The sequence below is a fragment of the Corvus hawaiiensis genome, chromosome 13 (genome assembly GCF_020740725.1).
Source record: "Corvus hawaiiensis isolate bCorHaw1 chromosome 13, bCorHaw1.pri.cur, whole genome shotgun sequence".
Classification (NCBI taxonomy): domain Eukaryota; kingdom Metazoa; phylum Chordata; class Aves; order Passeriformes; family Corvidae; genus Corvus; species Corvus hawaiiensis.
In genome coordinates, this window is record NC_063225.1 from 19,693,321 (window position 1) to 19,714,621 (window position 21,301).

At 39.0% G+C, this 21,301-nt stretch overlaps 1 protein-coding gene across 7 annotated transcripts in view; it reads right to left on the reverse strand.

Annotated features, from left to right (window-relative positions):
• Positions 1-21,301, reverse strand: part of PEAK1 (pseudopodium enriched atypical kinase 1) — a 110,193-nt gene that overhangs the window by 86,312 nt on the left and 2,580 nt on the right. For 3 of the 7 annotated variants that reach the window (XM_048317419.1, XM_048317413.1, XM_048317418.1), the window contains exon 2: positions 21,049-21,248. The exons of 1 other annotated variant lie outside the window; for it this stretch is intronic. The gene's annotated coding sequence lies outside the window, so the exon portion shown is untranslated. Of the gene's footprint in view, positions 1-4,074; positions 4,274-6,529; positions 6,613-12,754; positions 16,043-21,048; positions 21,249-21,301 lie in introns of those variants that run through there. 3 more of the 7 variants (XM_048317415.1, XM_048317416.1, XM_048317417.1) reach the window with 3 other exon arrangements.

Below are 21,301 nucleotides of genomic sequence, written 5' to 3' on the forward strand. Positions count from 1 at the left end.
TATCATAACATTCTCAATAAACTCTAACACTTATTCCACTGGACTAATTTCCTATAAATTGCATGTCCGTACTGGTATTCTAAGAAAATGAAGTTTATTGCTATGTGCCCTCCCTTAACATTTGCCAACCAAATAAAAGGAGGGTCTTAAACTCTGCAGATTTTGGCAGGGGGAAAGTACCACCTAGTAAACAAAGACTGCTGAGGAAGGCTTGACAGTTTAAGTTCTGTCCTTGGCAGATGCACTTGGTGTGACAAGGGGATGGTGGTGGTAGAACAGACTAGGACAGGAAAATGAGGAACCAAAGGGAAAGTGTATTGGAAACTAAGCTCTCTCCTCTACTCAGAAATGGTTAAAAAACACCCACAAACCCCAGTTTTCCAAGAACTTGTTTTCTGCCCCAGAGAGTAGTAAAAACATTTTTTTCAAGGAAATTAGATATTCCACAGCTTTTTTACAGTGTTGTGCTTACACAAAGTGATACCACTACACAAAACAATCCAAAGTCAACAGGTTCAACAAAATATATTTCAACTCATTTGGAGAAAAAAGGGAAAAAAAGTGTAAAGTAGCTCAGGACAATTAATGCACTTCTGTGAATTGTTCTGGTCATAAAACTGACACTTTCCACTTCAAAAACATCTATCCACCTTTTCCAAACACGAACAGACTTGTATTTCTACCATAAATCTTATCTTTCCACCCTAACACTGAAAATTTCCCACTGACCTCAAGAGCATCCATTTTCCTGCAAGTCCCAAAAGGATAATCAACAGCATAAAAGCTCCAGCTGAGCAGATACCAGATCCATTACTGTAGAATGTATTGGGTAACTGATTCATAACTATAAAATATTTATCTACATTTGGCATGTGGCTATCAAACACCATCAGGTTCATTAGGCAGTTTGGTCCAAGGACACATTTCTTGCAAGAATTATTCCCAGATTTCACAAGAAATTGGGGTATGTTTTCAATCACCACATCTTACTTAGAATATAATCAATCTATAGAAGAATAATTAGTTTGCAGATCACATAATCAAAAAGTTCTGACAGAATCACCTCATTAATTCCTCTCTCCTGCACACACAGAGTAAAAGTCACTGGAAAAAATGCTCACACTGTTTTAAATTGGTCACTTCAGCTTTGGTTTGGGTTTTTTTTCATCCTGAATAGAAAAATGGAAGTAATTTTCTTAGGCTGGCAAGAGCTTGTCTCTTGAATCCACATTAATAGTTGGCTTTCAGCTTTGAAGATCAGATTTGATTAGTTCCCTGAAAAAAATCCAAAAATCAGCAGCTAGTCCCTAAAGAAACCTTCTTCTTTTGGGGAGAGATTTTGTCCCTTTTTCCTCGAGCCTCTCACAAAAAGGATGCAGTCATTACCAGACACAGGATTCCAGATTGGCATTTTTTTATGTGGCTCTGAGTTTGGACTGATTTATTAGAGTAAGAGATTCACTAAATCCATCTCCCATATTAGCTAAGCTGAACTTGCTGGAAAATGACAATTTAGCACCTGGAAGCAGGTAGAAACTGAATTTCTCAATATATGGATAAAGGACAACCTATTTCTATTTATGTATATCTAAGAACCAAGGAAGGGAAGAAAAAGAATAGCAAGTTACCAAAATACAACTGCTGTGCTACATTACATAAACAAATATTTACAATCCTAGCCAAATTTATTTGTTAATATGTGACTGTATTTGACACATCAGAATGAAATCACTAAATAATCCTGCCAAAATGTTTTGGAGACAGAACTCCTTCTATGAGAACGTGGTGGTAAAACAGACAGGCTTTTTATTCTGCTTTTCATTAATAATGCAAACCCAGCAAGAACCAACCAGAGACTGCAACAAGTTACAGCCTCACTCGTTACAATGAACCATTCCCAAGACTACAGAGATAATCAAAATCATCTGATGGACAATGCAACCTGGGAGAAAGAGTGGTTTTGTAGGCAGGGATTACAGTTTGACAAGTTTTACTTTTGTTTGTAGACAGCACAGGAGAACAAGTTAAAGGTACCCCAAGAAGCAGTTTTCTAAGTTTCTAAAAATAAACAAATCTTTTCTGTTGTACTCCTAATTCCATGAAAATGAAACTCCTAAAATTTTGAATTGTTTTAAACTCGCAAAACCTGAACAAAAATGATTTTTCCAGAACTGCAGCACCACTTGCAATATACTCAGAAGACAAATTCTGCTCATTTTCCAGCATTAAAAAGCAGATGTTCTTCCGTGCATTAACAACACTTGATTATAAAATAAATTTATCCTCTATGCAAAGAGGAGTGAACATAATGGCTCCCTGAAGGCACAGCTTCGAGGTATGAGGGCTGTTAGTTCAATTTCTTTTTCAAATGCTGCAGAGAAGGATGACAGAAAGAAAGCTTCCAGTTGTGATTCTCCTAATCCGTCTGGTCCGTGGATGCCTTCACTCCAGATTTCCCTAATAAGCTCTGTTACAGCACAACCCTGCCCTGTCCTCACAACACACAAACTGCAATCTGTGTGGTCTAGTTATAATAGTTCAGGGAAAGCATTTTGGGTTTCCAATGATTATTTTTTTAAAACCTGGGATAGCAAGAGAAGGTCATTTCATTTAAAGAACCCACAGGAATCTCGTAACATTTCAAATATTTTTATTTGTGTGTGAAGATAGACGTTTGTGTGGGATGTGGAGGGGAAACTTTGGGTTTATATATTAGTTTATTTGGGCAGAGGATGATTGCTGGTTTCCGACGAGTGTTTTTGCTAAATTCCTTTGCTAAACTCTCTATAGTACTGATTACCTGTTAAAAATTTAACGTGTGCAGTTAATGAAGCAGAAGTAACACAGCAATGTAATCAGTCAACAGCAAAAATTCTCAAAAGGGGAAGCAAATCTGTGGTGTTTGGGAGTGGGAGAACAAGTACCACTGGTACATTTAAATAGCAGAGATACATTGAGGGAAATATATATGCAATCAACCATATAAGAGGGAGGAGGAAAACCAGGAAAAAGCATAAAGGGCAGAGGAATGAACAGAATGAAGCGTGATTGAGTAACAACCCATGCAAAGAGGACCATCTTGGAGAGATCTGCTCTAACTGCTACAAATTCTTCTGCAGAGAACAGATAGCCTTTACAACAGTCCACAGACTTAAAATTCAAAGCATGCTGCATCACTAAGCCCAAGTTCTACAAATAACTTTATTTTAACCACATCCTATAGGCTATGTTTAGCCCATAAATGTTTCATTGCATTTTTGAACAACCAGTTACTGGCTATACCTCCAACTTTTTCAAATAAAAGCATCAGAAATGTACACAATGTGGGAGTATGGGTACTGAACATTTTCTTTTGTGACAAACTGGACTTGGAACACTGTCACCTCCCCACCCAGCTCTCCCAGTCTTGCTGCTGCTGTTCTGCAGATCTGCTGGTCCACAGGCACCTCCCCAGTCCAGGTGCTAAGCCCACAAGGCTTCCATGGCCTCCTTTCCAGTATAGCCCTATGAACCTGTTTTCTGCACAAATGAGAGAGCAACACATTTGTGATAAGCAGATGGAATGCAATATGGCCAAGGGGCTGTAAAAAAAAAGGTCTGACATAACTCATTCCTGCTGCTGCTGCTGACATCCTTCTGTACGGCCACAGGTTGAACTCATCTGGGTAAACAGAAACTCAGCAAAATAAGCACTTGCCTCATTTTTTCTGGGACCCATTTCTGGACAGAGGTACATGAGTACACGTGCTAATGTAGCATGAAACCAAGAGACAGGACAGGAGGTGCAAGCAGCTCTTTAAAATGGGTTGTGCAAGACATCTGCCAAAACACTACTCTGATCTGAGGGTTTGGGTAACAATTAAGGATTACATGGGGAGGGATCCTAGAGCCATTCCCTTCTCTTCTGGCCCCACAGCATGCTCTGTTACCTTCTCACATGCCTCAGGATAAGCTCTTTCAGGGACAAAAAGCAATACAAATCTTTAACAAAAGTTATGGTTAAGCAGAATGAAGAGTTTACTGTAATTTCCTTGTGTTAAATATAGAGATACTGCACAGATCCCTCTCCCTTACCGTGTTCCTGGTGCCAGTGTGGCCCCCCTCCTGTGTGCTGGTCCTGATGGTTACAAGCCTCATCACTGAGCCAATTTGAACTGCAAACCTAGTGTCAAAACTGTCTTCTTCACTGAAGTAACTCTGTTGCTTTAACAAGTTAACTCAAATTCAGTGGAGGGCCCACGGGTGCTGGTGACAGGGGAAGAAGCAGAAGCAGCTGGGGAGAGGAAGGAAGATAGGAGGAAGAACTAAGCCATTATTTTTGGATTAATTTAGGTGCTGTTCCATGCTACAGTTGAGAGAGGGAAAGGAAATAAGACCTATAAAGAGAAAAGTACTGCTGCTGGGTAATTAAGACCTAGGAGTAAACATGCCAAATGGTGTTTGCCACATGACAACAAACAAATGTGAATCAGAATGTGAATCAGTACTGAGCAGAGGAGGGAATGTTTTCTCTGCTATTCAGGAAGCACTTCAATTGTTTAGGAAAGGTGTGAGTCATTAACTCTCGCATGTACAAGTGAGACATCCAAAGCCATAAATACTTGACATACTTCAAGGGCTCTTTGGAGTGGAAGAATGGAAATCTATATGTACTTTTTCAAAATTACAGAAGCGTGAAGCCATGCATCATTTCACAGATTTTGGTTTGTTGTGTTTAGGCTCTTCTGAATTGCATTACCCAAGCATGATGAGCTCTAACCTTGAAAGGCCCTGCTTTCTTGCTTCTGATGCTCTGGGTAGCTAAACAGTTCTTTGTGATAAAAGATGAGAGGTGCACAGGAACTGGCAGAACGCTATTTTAACGCAGCACTTTTGTATGTCTCAATTGGTAGCTGATCACAGCCATTAAGCAAAATTATCTTTCTGATGGCAACCAAGAATCTCATGGCAACAGTCACATGCCATAAAAACAACCCTCCTCCTCTTTGATTTCGCATCTGCTTGTAGGAGCTCGGCATGAAGGCAGTAAGGAAGTTTTACTGCCATCTTGCAACATTGACTTTTATGGATTCTTCAGACTATAACACGCTGAAACTCTTCTTAACCTATTTCTAACTCCTAACATAATTTATTACTTTTAGACAGGTAAAAAGGCTAGTTGGGCTCCAGCAGGGTTTTCATTCCCAGCTGAAACCCACCACAGTAACACCAGTGCAGTGGGATTATCAAGTCGTGGCAAAGGGCTTGGCTCCTGAGCTAGATTTAGCCAGTCTGGCAGCCTAATGGCAAATATTACTGTAATAATCCAAGTATAGATCCCATTCCTTCAGATATGCAGCTTTCACATTTTTCCTTATGAAAATCATCAAGTTGAGATGGTATAAATGCCTACACAATCCTTCTAAAGAAAAATATGGTTTTTTCCCCATGATGTGTTCTTCAAAACGATTCTTGCACTGCCTTTTACCTTGGGGTAAGGGATTCCAAGGAATACTGACAGACTGTACAGGATTACACTACAGGCACCTTCCAGAAGGGAGTAATGAAATTCCCCAAGAGTCCTGGCTAACCCAAGTTCAGGGAGTAAATGCATTACTCCACTGTGACTGACAAACTCCTGGGAAAACTGCACAACAGGAAGAGGGTAAAATAGAGCTTAAGAGCTTGGACACACGAGTCATTAATTTACCCCAACCCTGAATCTCAGAACAGAAATACACAAGAGGAACATAAGAAGAACACTTGGCTCTGTGTAAGCACATGGAAAGTATGATTTTTCAGTATCATAAATATTTAATTATACTTCTAAGGATGTCACTAGTTACATTCTTAATTCAAATTCCTTTAAAAATTCCTGTTAACAAAACTCTTTAAAGCTATGCTACTATTTTCCTTAATTTGATAAAAGAATTACGAAAAAATATTTTTATGAAGAACTTATTTTCTCCCAAACGCATCTAAGTTCTCTTGTCCTCAAGAGAGACTGATCAGGTATTCTTCCAAGCCAACTGATCTGTAAAACCTTTGATGAAGAGTTTTTAGAATGTAGAAGTCTAACTGCCCAGCCTACGGCTGCCTTTAAAACGCTGCAGTCTGCATTAAACTGGTGCTACATCACACCCAACTTCCTTAAAGTTGGGAAACCAGTGTAGTATGAGGTGATATCCCTTCCTTTGCTAGCAAGTTCCAAGTTTTATTAAATTTGCTCACTCATTGCAGGCTTTCAGTTGTTGCACACTTGGTATTACAGTCTTTTCACAAAGTGACCAATGCTCTATAGAAACCTCCCATGTTTTAAAAACCTACAGGTCTGAAACAAATATTCCCACTTACTGCTTCAGAGCAAGTAAATCAAGAAACAGGAGCTCATCATGAAAGGTTCTGCATGCCAGAACTGCCCAGACTGCAATGTGATAACACAGAGCTTCACAACTACAGCTGCATTACTCTGTTGATGTATTTATGCAGTCACCAAGGCAATGCTGATAATTTATGTAATAAAAGACACTAAAAAAAAAAAATTAATTACCTTGTACTGTGCCATTGGTGCATCTTCTCTCCTCTGTCATCCCAGGAAGCAGAAGCAAACTGCTCCTGCCACAGTTACCTGTGTCTGAAGGACAATGAGGTTTAAAGAGCTGCTGCTGTGAAGTCACGAGCTACATTTGCAGCACAGTACATACAGTGGTTCTCTAACATGGCAGCAGTAAGAAAAACATTAGTTTGTCTCACTTTCAAGAAGTCTAAAGTAGCAGTAGGGCTTTCCAGCCTGGAATCACAAATCACTTAGCACTGTGCAATTTAAGAAGGATCTAGGGGATGCAGGTTTTCCACAGCAGGGCCCCGTCAGGCTGCAGAGCCAGCCAGCAATCAGCTCTGATCTCCCTGAACACGCATCCTTGGACTAAAATGCACAGAATGGAAAAAGCTAAATATGCAAAGGAAGAGACACACATGTATAAATACATCTAAGTGTTTCAGAGAAATTGCTCCTGAAAGTGTCACTCAAATGAAGGCATCATATTAAAGTGATTCTTCCCAAAGACACCTAGCCCAGACGTCCCTTCTGGGGTCATTCAGCAGAGGTTCTGTCCCCCAGGGGGGCACAGCCAGCTGCTGCTCCCTCAGCCTACCAAATTCTGTCTTAAGGAGTGGGGCTGACATTTTACCACTGCATCCACATATTCTTTTCTCACATAAGCAGACATCTGAAGAATGGAAAAAAAACCCACCTCATTTGTGAGTGGGCTGAAGGGTACCAGTCAAGAAGTAAAAAGTTGCTCTTGTCAGATAGAGTGATTTATCAAGCTGCTGTCTCTCAGCAAGAATATGAAGAATGCCTGTGCAAGCTCACTGCAGTGTAAAGGAAAACAACTTAGATTTAAGATGTTTAAATTCCTAAGAAAACTAATCAGCTTCACTCTGTACTGAAATCTAGTAAGAGGTATTGCAGCTCTGTCCTGCACCGTGCAGGCAGGGGCAGTAACCTGTAGCTGAGGGATGACTGACAGGTAAGGGACAACATCCCTTTCATGGATTCCAACTTGATCTAGAAAGAATTTATCAGTCTGCATCAACAGAGTGCTGAACAGAACTGAAGGAACGTGGCTGGCAGGTCTAAGGACTTCCTAAGCTTCTGAACCAAAAATAAAATTATCAGTGTATGAAATATTCTAAAAAAATTTTTGTTAACCAAATTTTTTTTATTTTGGTAAGTACATAGCCTCATTTTTAGAAATAGTAGTGGCAATGAGACACTCACAACGGTCAGCAGAACTCATCCACAAGGAATTTTTGGGAACTTATCAGTGTTCCAGGCTCTCAGCTCTGCCCCATTCCGTTTTCTCTTTGATGTCAGTAAGTTATTCATCTTATTAGTTCAAGTTTTATCTTTTGATCAAACTTTTGTAATACATAATTTGGAAATTAGTTTCTTAGAGGGACAAGAGCTGTCAAATCAGATCAACCCCAACAAAGCAGTAACAGCTTAGGACAAGTCAGAGCCAAAGCTGGAATTTCAGAGCATACGTGCAAGTTATTAGTTTCTAAAAACCACAGTGTTGACATTACAAGGGAAGAAAAGAGAGGAAAGATCCTATCTCCTGAGCCCTTGATCAAATTACTTCATAATTCACCCACTAACCCTATCCCCTGGTTCCCATAACAGACAGCAATCTGAGACAGAACAAGCCTGTGGATTTTAGAGCATTAAGGGAGAAAAGGGAACAAACTACAACATTGCAACTAAATCTCTAGAGGATGTAGAAACACTCAGAGGTGTTTCAAACAGCAGAATAATTTTATGGAACCTTGCAGATATAAAATACGGGGACAACTTGAAATTAGTCACAGTCCATGTGCAATATACAAAAAGTAGGAGCCCTGAACTATGCAATGTCTGCAGTTTCCTATGGTTTCTTTCAGCAAACTTTTTTCAAAGTAATTGTCAAAGATATTAGATTCCAGTATTTCGAAGATGGTATCTACTAGTTCTTAATTTATCCTAGCCTCTTATCTTTGAAGCAATTCAGTTTCTGTCTCAGTGCCTAATTTCCATTTTACACATCTTATAATTGTGTTTGTCCTTTTGTCCTTTAAAGTTGACTTCTAAAGATTTCCATCATTAACACATCTACAAGGAACAAACAACTTGCTCTTTCTGTGTCCTTTGGTTGAGATCTAATTATTAAAGTTATAATTACTAAAATATGTAAGGAGAAATAAGTTGGAAATTGCTTTAAATTGCTCTTTTACTGAAAGCTGTGGGCTTGGACATTTCTTTCATTAGGAAGGGATATGTGCTTTGCAGAGGTTTCAGATCCTTAACCTGTAAACGAACTTGTTGCATGAGTTACTTGTTCACTTTGCCTTCTATCAAGTCCTGGTTATTTCTAATCATATTTAGTTTCCCTTTGCATATTTAGGAACTACTCCTCTAAGCCCAGAAATTTTATGCAGTGTTTCTAGAACTATTTACCAAGATTTTAAAACATTTCACCTTCTCTCTCCTTTCTTCAGTATCTATCTTCTTAATGGGTAAAAAGCATGAACTTTATCTTCTTAGGATATGGACATGCTAACAGTTTTTAACATGTAAACCCAAGAGCTGGCAAGCCCTCTCCAAGATTAAAAAAACATGAAAAATAACTGACAACACTGAGCTATGCTTATTTCATGATGCAGACTCTGTTCTATACAGCAAAGTATAAATAGTGTCCACAGCTGTGCAATTTATCCTCAGCCATTAAATGTCTCCACAGTTTTACAATTTCTAAAAGTGTCTGCACTGCCTACAAATGAGCTGCATTAATATAAACAGCGTGTGAATGTCCAGAGAGCCTATAAAACAAAAGCCCTAGGAACAGACCTTAACTAAAAAGTGGCACTTCCAGATTTAAAAAATAAGAGCTTGTAAGTATTTCACCATTGATCAATTTGCCAAGAACCCTTTCCAATGTTTTGATCTCTCAATCCTGAATCCCTGGTTTAGATGCCTGGAGGGAAAACGAGAGCTTGTTTGAAAAAGATGGAGCCAACCATCCCCTCTGCACTGTGCCTAAGTGCTGGGACACCAGGCATCCTGCTCCAAGTCCCAGAACTGTCTGGTTTCACCAAAACATCCAGCACCCATCAGACAGAGATGATGAAATAACCTGCAAAGACTGACAGATTCAAACAAAGGATCACTAACAGGTATGCACAGGAAACACAACTAAACATGGGTTCACTGGCTCAAGTCCTAAATAAACAAGTTCATGATATAGATATATATTGTTAAAAATCCAGCACTGTTCACTTACAGCACTTTGCAGAGGAATACGTGAGACTAAAATAAGCTGTAAGCTGTATCTTATCTCCATTTTAAGAATGAGCAAGTTTCTTAACCTCTTTGTCTCAGTTTCCAAGGCTACAAGTGAGGCATGACAAAGGCAGGAAGAAAACCCAGATATTTTTTGGCTCTCAGTTTTTTCTTTTTCTTTGCTATTCAGTCATCTTATCTTCTTAAACTGTGGGATTTAGTTATTTAAGCATAGATATTATTCTATGTTCAGCCTGGTTTTTTGGTGATTCTAATCAGTTTTTCTCTATGCAAATCTGGCCAATTGTTTGGTGATTAAATTTGGTCACTTCTTGCTTATATGCACGTAGAAATAATCAAGGAAACAATACCCTGAAGAGCACTAGTGGAGGAAAGGACAGATTCCTATAAAATAAAGTTAAACCAAGCTGTTTTTAAAGGTATGCAAATGACGTAAGAGAAGACAGGAAACCACATTTAAAGTGTAAATCAAACCTGTTGTTTTGTAAAATTTCTGGAAAAGCTTTGAAAAATGGCTTTTTCTACTTTTCTCTTGCAGCATTTCTTTGTTCACTACAAAAGAAAAAACAAAGCAACAGAAAATGAAGTGATGTTCCTCCTCTGGCAGAGAAGTAATGAAGTCTCCTCCCCCTTCCAAAGTGGATCACAGTGTGCCAGCTTTGGCAGCCACTGTAGTATTTAAAATAGAAATGAATCCCAAAATGTGATTTGGCAAAGACCCGCTGAAATATTCACTAAGTCTGTTTTCCCTCTTTTTCACTTCCTTTCTACCATTCTAATAATATCAAGAGATGTTTTTGGGCACCTCAGGGATGAAAAGCACCGGTGGCTGACACCCAGACAAAGAGCCCCATGAACTTTAACACACATGGAACACATGGATCAGACAGACCAGCTTTGTACAGAGAGGACTCCTTGTATGGCCACGGCCCAGAGCGCTGGGACACTTCCAACAGCTGCTCTTATTCTTACACACAGCTTGCGTTCGATGGAGGCACCCTCTGTGCCTCCCCAGACCTGGAAGCATCAGTTCCTCTGGCACTGGCAAAAGCCAACACCCAATTCTGCCACAGGTTCCAGCAATTTTTCAGCACACACAGACAGAACTATGATTTTCATAACACTTTTGTTTTCACCTACATTGAGGTGAATCCTACAAGCCAGAACACACAGTATTTTATAGATATGCTGTGCTGAAAGAAAACAAAGAAAATACAAGTGCATAAGATGAGAGATGAATCAAAGATGTGAACCCTTCACAGGGATATCTGAATCCACTGCCAGACTGAAGCATGCTAGCTGGAGTCAGTATGCAACAAACTCCACTCAAAACAATTGCTTTGGAAAAAAACTTACTTAATATGAAACACCGCTTGGCACTGGGTGGGAACAATAAGCCAGTTGTCACAGATGCTTGAAGCAACAACAGAAAGCATGTTTTATTAATGGAGGTACTAAGCTCGATATGAGGGAACCATGACAGTTCAGCTTTAAAGAACTGTCTTCAGCAAGAGCAGCAGATCGTGTGGCACCTATAACCACTGCTTCATTGGGCTTTAAAACTACTGACTTCTCTCTAACTAGGAAGTGCTGTATATAAATTAATCCATCTTATTCATTCACAGCATAAAAGCAATTAAGCATCTCTGAACCCACAAAATGTTAGCTTTAACATGCAAGCAGCCAGCCAGCTGACTCATTCATACAGTAGTTTCAATTTGAAAGGTGGGCAAAATGTCTTCAATATATTTATGCAATAGCACCACATTACCAAAGTAATCCTGTTCAGGATCTTGTGACATACCTCCAGAAAATGTCAGGACCAAAACTCTCTCATTCCAAGGGTAAAGAAACTTTCCAAGCATCAACATTTTGTCTTCTGTATGTTTTAAGCTTTAGAATTTTTATAATCACATTCCAAAGCCTGAGTCATTTCTACTTTGCCATCAATGAAACTGTTCAAAGGCAGCAGCAGGAAGACTCAAAGATTGATTTCACAGATCATTGGTCCAGGCAGTGTTTGTAAACTGCTGACCCCCAACCATGGAGAATTACTAGGGCCTTGCAGATCGAAGGGAGACTTCCACCCTGCTAGACAGTTTAAAACTGATTTGAAACCTGAGGTTAGCCTGTCAGTTTTTCCTAAAAAAAAAAAACTTCTAAAGGAGTTCATTCTAAATGAGTCATATTAGCCCACACAAGCAAATCAGCACATTGTTCTGATTTCCCCTCCCTAAAATGCATCGTGTCCTCAGTACAATGCTACTGCACAAATAACTCAGGACTTGCCAAAAGCTACCACCAAGCTTTGATTACAGCAGTCCTATTTTGTATATTCTCAAATCAAACAAGAACTAAATCAGCCTGCTAAAAACCAGCCAGTACTTCAAAATCTCCAGTGAAGATTAAGAAACAACTCTCTGCAATAACGCATTAGCCAGCTCAGAAAGAGCCTCATTTTCTCGCTTCACGATAAGACTGTGGTACACATGAAAACTGCTGTGCAAAAGAAATGACAAAAAGCACCAGTTAATTGTACCAAATTATTTTAATGCAGATCATTGCTACTAAATGTTTCAGACAACAGTATTTCCACTTTGCCCGTTTGGCTGCTCTTTCCAATTGATTCAGCTCCACAAGTGAGAATGTTTGCATTGTCAAAGCTTTTGTCACCATCAGCATTTTGTTGAGAACACTATGCCCCATTTTAGATTTCAGTATATTTTACACAAGAGTTAAAAAAATTGTGAGTGCATGTCATTTTGCTAATCATTCTCCTCTTATTAAGCTTTTGTCATGGTCTGACAATACCGAAAGACTTGAATGCATTTTACTGTTTTGCAAGCAGACTGCTTTATCTCTTGTCATAAATGATGGAAAATGTGATCCTGAGGTCAACGAAGAAAATTGTAAAAATGAGGCTTCTTTACTTACAAGTATTTATTCAGTCTCTGACTTGGAGTTTAAAGGCAGGATCTTCCATGCTCTAAAAATAGCAAAAATCTGTTTTAATCCAAAATTTCAATTTTTAGATGGAAGAAGAGCACCTGGATTAAATAATCTGAAAACTGAGCAACAAACAAAGCATCATCCCAGTTTCCAAGTTTTTTCCCATTGCTGAACAATACAGAAATTAATTCCAAAGATGACTCCCAAATTACATGTTAAGTATTCGGCCATAAGAAAAGCAAATACTCATCAACAGGTTGGGCTGCAAGCTTCTGATATGCAAGACAGCTCTTAGAGCTCACAGAGAGAAATATTTAACTGGCAAAATGTACGCTTGCTCTGAACTGACTGTAACACATGACCTGGCATGTGCTTTGACAGCAAGTTGTTCAAGAAAGATGACAATACAACAGAGTTACAAAAACAAAATACAGCAGTGCCAGGATAAGCCTTTGGAAATACAATTTGTGATGTAAAGCCATAAATCTTTAACATTCAAACTAAAGACTTGAAGTTCTTAGAAGCAGCAGCCTAACTGCTGAGGTTAGAAGACATTCCCATACTGTATTATGGCAACTAAATAAATATTTACCATGGCTGTTTTCAAAAGGCTGGGTTAGCAAAGTGAGTAAGACCACGAGAGTGTTCTGGGTCCTCTTTTAAACACTAGAATAATTGACTTCAGGCAAGCCAAGCTTTTACTTCTCTTATTTGTAAAATCAGTAACTTATGGAGTTCTGCATTTTGATAGGAGTTGACTTAAAAAGCCATTTCACTCTGCTGCCTCTCTGCTTCCAATACACAGACAGCTGGGATGCTCGTTAAAAGCCTCCTCAACCAGCACTTTAAAGGAAAAAATACTTTAGCAAACCAAAGCCCCAGCAAATTTCTGGAAAGATGAGCACTGCAGTCACACTCCCCAGACAGTGAAATGTTTCTAAATCACCACTACCTTCTAGTGTACTACTCTGAAGATAAAAATGGACTCTTCCCAAAACATGAATATAGCAGAAGATTCAACATTAATAGCTGCTTCAAACAAATATATCTGTAAGATATACATATACACGTCCAGATAAATCTGAGCAAAGACACACACTATTCTCAGGATGACAACAGAAAATGCCTCCTCTTTGAATGAAAGTTTATACAACATTTTTCCCCAATAACACTAAAAAGTTGATTTTGAGATAGAAATAATTTTTAAGCTGTAGATTTCAGAGCAACATAGTGTAGAGTGATCACATTTGTCCAAATCTTCATGGCCAAAGATATTTACAAAGAGTCCTTTTGAACTGTTGACAGAAATTTTATAGCTTAACTTCCACAAATACTAAAATGGATCAGTCAGTAACTGTTTTCTATGGAACTATAAACTCATTTATATACATAAGATATGTAACAGTGGAAGTTGGTGCATGGGAATGCCAGAACTGACTTGTCTGCAAAGCCAAACAACAAAATAAACCACAGCACCTAGAACTGTTTCGTCAATTCAAGCACTTTTTTTTTCTCCACCCAAAAGACATACTCTTTTTTTCTAAGTGACTCCCTTTTTGTCAGATTCCAAAGCAGGCCCTTCAGCCCCAAGTTTGCTTTGTCCACCAGCCTCTAATTATGAGGTGAAAGAAGAAATAAAGCAGAGAAAATGAGTAATTTGAACACAAGTTCCAAAACCTAACAGCTTCCACAGTTTGTGCCAGTATTTCTTCAGAAAGTCATAATTTTATACAGAGGGAATTCTGTAAGTACTAAAGAAAATATCTGCTACTCAAAACACTGCAGTTAAGCGTCCCAAACAAACTGTGGGGGACTAGAGGTGTTACAGAGCTAGAATATAGGGAAATGCTTTTACATGGCTACAAGCAGCAAATACTTTGTGAATGCAAAATAAAAACTTGAGGTCATGCTCAGAACTTAAAAAAATTAAATGTTATGTAATAAAAAGCACAAAGCTCAAGAGAGTTGCTCATCTGAAAAATATGAAAAAACCCTTTCAAAACAACGTATTTATTCCAACACATCTTAGAGAGGCAGAAGAGACAACGTTCCCTCTCTTTACACATTGTGTACAGCTTTTCCAAAAGAAAATGTTTATCCCAGGTCCCGGCACATGCTGTGAAACAGTGCAGACACATTAGGGTGACACCAATTAGCAAAGCAGCATTCAGAAAGACCATTACCTTCATCACGAGATGCCTTCACTTTCCTCTCTCATGGTAAAAATAAAGAAGGCAGACTTCTATTTCAGTATTTTTTCCTTATCTAAAGGCCAGATTTCTGATTTTTCAGGTGCAGCACAATTAACTTCAAGATTGACATCCCTTTTGTTCTCTGCATATTCTGTTCTTAAATGGCACTGTCACCAGCACCCAAGGACATGGAAGTGATGAGTTCACGTGGTTTACAGAGTGCATTCCTTATCAGCCTGAGGAAGGCACTTCAGGAAGATACAATTTTCCATTCTCCTATTTTTTAAGATCTCAGAATACCAACTGAGTCTAGTTCAAATTAATGAACAGAGTGTCTTTTTTGTGGTGTGACAGCTCTCCTTTCTAACCTCCATCATACACCCACTACCAAGAAAACAGCAAGAATGTTCAAGAAAAACTTACAAGTGCAGACTGATGACTGCAAGTGCACCTCTGAGACAACAAATCCCTTCCCACTGGTCTCAGGAAGGATCCAGGAGCTGCCCAGGCTTTGAGCTGTCCTCTGGTTGTCATTTTCAGAACTTTGTAGCAGATTATGCAGCTGGGGCAGATATTTTACTTTGCATCATCCAATGAACATTTTTATGTCTGATACACATTTACCTTGCCTGCAGAACAATTACTCCAAGAAGTCATGGAAAAATAGTGATGGAAAAGAAACCTTGACCTGTGTGGCAAAGTGAATTAAACTAAAAGTAGCTGAAATAGATGAATTTTAAAATACCTTAGAGACATTTGTAAACTGGTATGTGAAAGCCAAATCAAAATTACAAAAAAAACCCTGCTATTGCCTCACATTCACAGTAGGAAGGAAACAAAGTTTTTAAATTATAACTGTTCCCATGTAGTTTGAAACACTTGAATGGACAAGCATCTTGCTCATTATCAGCAAGAGAAACTCAAGACGCCACATCCATCTGCTGTAGAGAGACAGCTGTGCTCCTCTACAGTGTCTACACTAATGACAATGCTATCGTTTTTGGAAAAGCAGAGCTTACCTTTGTTTAGAAACTGAGACTGATTTTCAATTATTTCACTTTTTCAGTAATTTTTATCCACAATGCAGGTATTTGCATCTAGCACAATCACTGCAACTATGAACTGGGTACTGGCTGCTTATTTTTTCAATATATTTTCAAACTTCTATTGTGATTACTTAATTGAAAAAGTACACCAACTCTTTTAGTCAGCAGAACACAAAAAAATATTCAATGTGTTATCCATGCAATACAATTTAGTGACTATTGACTGACTGAGCTTATAACCCCCTCAGTAAACAGTGATTGCTGCTGAAGACAACAATATTCATTATATGGATTCATATTTCCTCCTGTGTTCTACAGATTTCATTCCATTTGGGTGTTTAAAAACTTTTCAATGAAAGCACCTCAAGTTAGCTTACTATGTAGACACTCCAATATTTAATATGCAAAGAACTGCAGAAACTGAACTCTGGGGGGAAAAAACCCAATTATGTAACATTTGATGTATTAAATCTAATTCCCACTTATTTAAATGCTGTTGCTTTGGTATATCACCTGTTTACTGTTATTTCCCCTGAGAATTATTATTATGCATGAACCTTCCAGCTGTGAGGGCAGTTGTGTAGGAGTATTTTAGAAAATGCCATTATTCCACAGCATTTCCATCATCCCCTCTGGGGGCACTGAGCAGAACTCCCCGATAACCTGTGCCGGTTATCTTTTCCAACATGTTTCTATACAACACTGTTTCTCGCTCTGCAAATTTGGCTACAGAAGGTCTGTCTGTTGCTATCTCCACTGTTCAGGAACAGCACTGTTGATTTACACTGATAAACAAAGATAATGTACAACCATAAGCAATGAAGTCAATCTGCAAAGAACAGAGTAGAAAAAAATCCTGCAATGTTATCACTGTTGCATACTATAGAGAAAAGTTACAGCCTTGTGGAAAAAAGAAAGATGAGGGGTGAGAACTGGGCACCTTTTTTATGCACCACTTCTTGCTGTTTACAACATTATGCAATCCAGTATGATTTGCAATTGTGTGTGTAAAGAATGTAGTTACTGAATCCCCTTCTGATGCTGATGGCAATGCCCATCAGAATGGAACCTGATTGAGCTTCTCTCTTTGAAAGCAACAAACAATCAAACACTTCCCACACTCCAACAAGCAGAACAATGGAGAATTATGCAGAACACGGGAGAACTCACCATGACTGCTCCAGTGAGGTTGAGGAATCTCCATCTAAACCACTCTGCAATCTCACCTTAATGCTGTTGCAGGAGGTTTTTCATGGCAACTGTTACTAACAGTGTCTCTCTATCAGTTGCTAAAAACAGGTACTTTATGTACCAGAGTGCAACACTCCACCTGATGCACCAGTTACTGAACAACTTGACTAAAAGAATCACCTTTGGAAGAGATTTGCTGCTGCTCTGAGAAGGTAAGTGGGTTAACTTGTAAGGAACCATGACCCAGCACCCTGCCTGCCAACAGGTTCATGGAGCAAGATGCCAATTAGGATATGGCAGCTGGAACTGACACAGCTCACAGGGTGAATGAAATACAGGGGAAGCTCTCAGCTCTGCTTGTACTGACATTTTCTCTCACAGGGATGCTGCCTTTGCTGTACAAGAAATACTTACCAGGCAAAATTCAGAGGCACAGGAGCCTCAGCAAGCTTTGCCCTAACACGCCTTCGTTTTTTGCGCTTCCCAAACAATCTTCTCTAGCCAAAAATACTGTGCTTTAAATCTGAATCTGTCTCACTTCAAGGCCTGCAATAACACTTTCAAATTTTTGTTGTTAAAATTGAAAGGTATGTTATTGACAGCTTCATTAGCAGCAGAGCAGGTTTGAGACTTCCTTGCTAATAATATGATATTCCAAATTAAAAAAAAAATTCACAGTATGAAAATACAATTCTACATATATAAAGTCCTAAAATAGTAAGCATTTATGAGTTGGATGTATGTTTAACACCAAGTTCATTGAATTCTTCCACTGACTACAACATACCACAAGCTGTTGCACAATCACAGCATGTGTAACTGATCACATTGGCAGCTTTTATGCGCCCCTCACTCTCTACATCTTTACTAGGAGCTGTCTCCCTGCTTCTAAAAACTGAAAATGTCTACAGTTTACAGAACAAAAGTCATTAAATAAACTATCTCCTCCAAAGATCATTCCAAATGGCAGGAGTCACACTCCTTAACCATATAGTTACAGACTTAAAAGTCTGAGACTGGGGAATATTGTGCAACCTGTTTTTAAGGAAAACTACCCAATCTAGATGAGGAAGGCCCAGAAGGACAATTAGCAAAGTTTAAAGCAAATGGAAAAACAATTACACAACATGACTTACTCCCCCGTGGAAAACTCCTGGACTAATATTTATTCTCTCTGAGCTTGTATATATTTGCATTAAACTTCAAAGTTTATTAAAGCAATATTGATGCAATTCTGAGCCTTAAAGAAGGAAGCAGTGATTTTAACAGGATTCCAAACAGGCTAAGAGGGCACTCTGCAGAAGACTATTTGGGGCTAAAACAAGGTAGAGAGAAAGGCAGAACTGAGGGGGGGAAAAAAAAAAAAAAAGGTGCTAAAACAGTTACCCAAGGACAGCTTCAGCTCTAGAGCCACTGAAATTTTAAGTGTCTCTATTACCTTCAGCCACACATGCTTCTGAATTTCCCGGCCAATTTGGGGAAGATTACATACTTTTAAAACTGTTCTTCCTTCTTGCTGCATCACAAAAGCCCCCAGAAAGGACACCAACAAGTATAAAACCAGAACAATGATACTCACTGAGAGGAAATTTGGCAGCTGAGACAACAATAAGAGCATCTGTGATATGTACAGAGACTTACGCTAAGAGGGAATATACATGAAGTGTGGAAGGATGTCTATATTTGTTCATGTTTATAGCATAAGATTTAAATGTCTTTTAAATGTGTTTGAAGGCTTTTCTGACAGTAAGACCCTCAGAGCTGGAAGACTGGATATAAATATATACATGCAGAATTTACATCTCCTGTATTATAGACTGTCTTCCTCCTCTGGTGAGCTTTGTAGGGAGGCCTGTATAAATACAGGCATGCATCCAAGAGGGAACATTTTAGTATTGAGATCAGTTTTACAAAAACATGGAAGGTCAAACTGTGAACACTAAACAGCTTCCTACAGAACCTCTATCCAACAATACAATAACCCAAATCTGCTTGAACACCAATAACGTTGCATTTGGCAAACTCTGTGCTAGTAGCAGTATTTTCTGAAATAGCACTAACTTTATCAAGTCAGTGATCTTACTTTTTAGCGCCACACTGAACTGGCATCTCAGACAAGATGTTACTAAAACAAGTATTGCTAGAAGCCTACAATGTTTAGCCTGGCATGATTTTTATCCATTTGTTTACTGTGATTTCAAAAACTTTGCTAAAAATGTCTCCTGCAGTCAACAGTGACTGCATTAAGACAGTTGAGCATTTTTCAGCATTTATGTTTAAGCACATATAAGGCTTTTTAAATTGAAATATTACTCTTAAGGAAAATGTGGGATAAAGTCTACAAATGGAAAAATGCCTTTCCCAGATATTATTTATATTTTTTGTACTTTATATGGAGAAAATACTTTTTTCCCCCATTTCCCCAGAATCAAAGATTTTAAAAAGGAAATCCATTACAGACTGATTACAAAACACTTCTCCAAGTGGTGTGATTTAAAACTGATTTTGTCCTTATCCTGCACAGCAATATGTGATTACTAAAAGGAGATAAATGATGAATGAGGCTCCCAGGGGTTTGAAAATTCTGTTGTTCTTGTTGTCATCTGAACAGACAAACCCCAAAACATTTGTGGTAAAACCATTTTGTAACTTGCTGAGTTAACATGGTAACTTTTGTAATAGCTGATGGGGTCCCAAAACAAATTCAGTTTAAAGAAGGTGATCTCAGAGTTACACTCACTGTGTAGTTTTCCTCTATCCACATTTTGCACTATCAGGCAATCTCAAATCAACTCAGTCCACTTAGAGAGACATGGGGAAAGAAATTGCTTGAGTCACTCAGCTACTTATCTATATCAGGAAAAAGGAAGACTGAAAATTTCTTACATGGTTGATAATTTCTGCTTATGATTTGGAAAACACAGAGCCCACAGCACTAAACCACAATTTATGGAAATTGCAGCTCAAATATTGGACAACTAGTTAGAATTGTTACCAAGTAAAAACAAGTCATTTATCCTTGTCACTGATGTCGAAGAAATTCTAAAGCTGTCACATTCTCCTCAGCGTACACTGCTTCACTTTACCCTGCTTTAAAACAGTGAAAGTCAACTAGCAACTCTTATTCCAGTTTGCAGCCTGTATTTTTCCACTCTAGATTTAAAACTGTATGGTAATGGAAATTCTGCATTATTGTGCTGATCCACGTGAAACAATGGAAGCATTTCAGCCTTAGGCCAATGTAAACCCCAGTGCAACTCTCAGTCCTTACACAGCGGTTGTGTGTGGGAGCACAGGAAGGTGGGAAGACTGGTAATGCCAAGAAAGGCTCTGCAGACAAGGTCCCTGCACCAGCCTGTCACAAGTAACACGCTCAGAACGCGGCACAACACTCCATCCATCCCTCCAGGTATCAGCATGGAGAATCCAAAGCCTTTTACTGTGGGTCTGGGGCTGCACATGTCCTTCTCCAAAATCCATGTTACTTTACATACATAGAGAGTGGAACTTCCCTCACTGGCAATTTTTGGCTGCCACTAACAGCAAGGAAATGCTACATATGGCTGCAAATAACTTGACATTCTCTCTCTGAACTTTGCTTCAACTACTAAACCAAAACATGTTCTACAGATTATTATTTTTGTACTCAAAGTAGGTTAAAAACATCTGGAGGTGTTAATAGCAGAAAGATAAGATTATAAATTACATTTTCAGTTTCCCTCTCAGGTACTTTCTTTACAATCTCCCTTCACATCACAGATATTCCACAACCTTCTCAGTGCTTTTCACCAGCGCAGCACTATCTCCTCGTCATAGCCGAGGCATTTGCATTTCAATACCCTGCCCGTACCCGAACGTCAGCTCCGACACACCGACTACACGGGAGGGAGCAGCTCGGCAGGATTCCTCGGGAGCTGCAGCAGCACAGGAAGTGGGAACAGTGTGGAAGCTGGCAGGAGACAGACCTCATCTCGGAGCCGTACCTAGCAATCCCAGGGTGGACTTTGGGGGCTCTCTTTTCAGGAGCTGGGCAAGAGAGGGTCCAACAGCCTTACATACAAAAAAAGAAAGAGAAAGGACTATTAACACCGCCTGAAATCCAA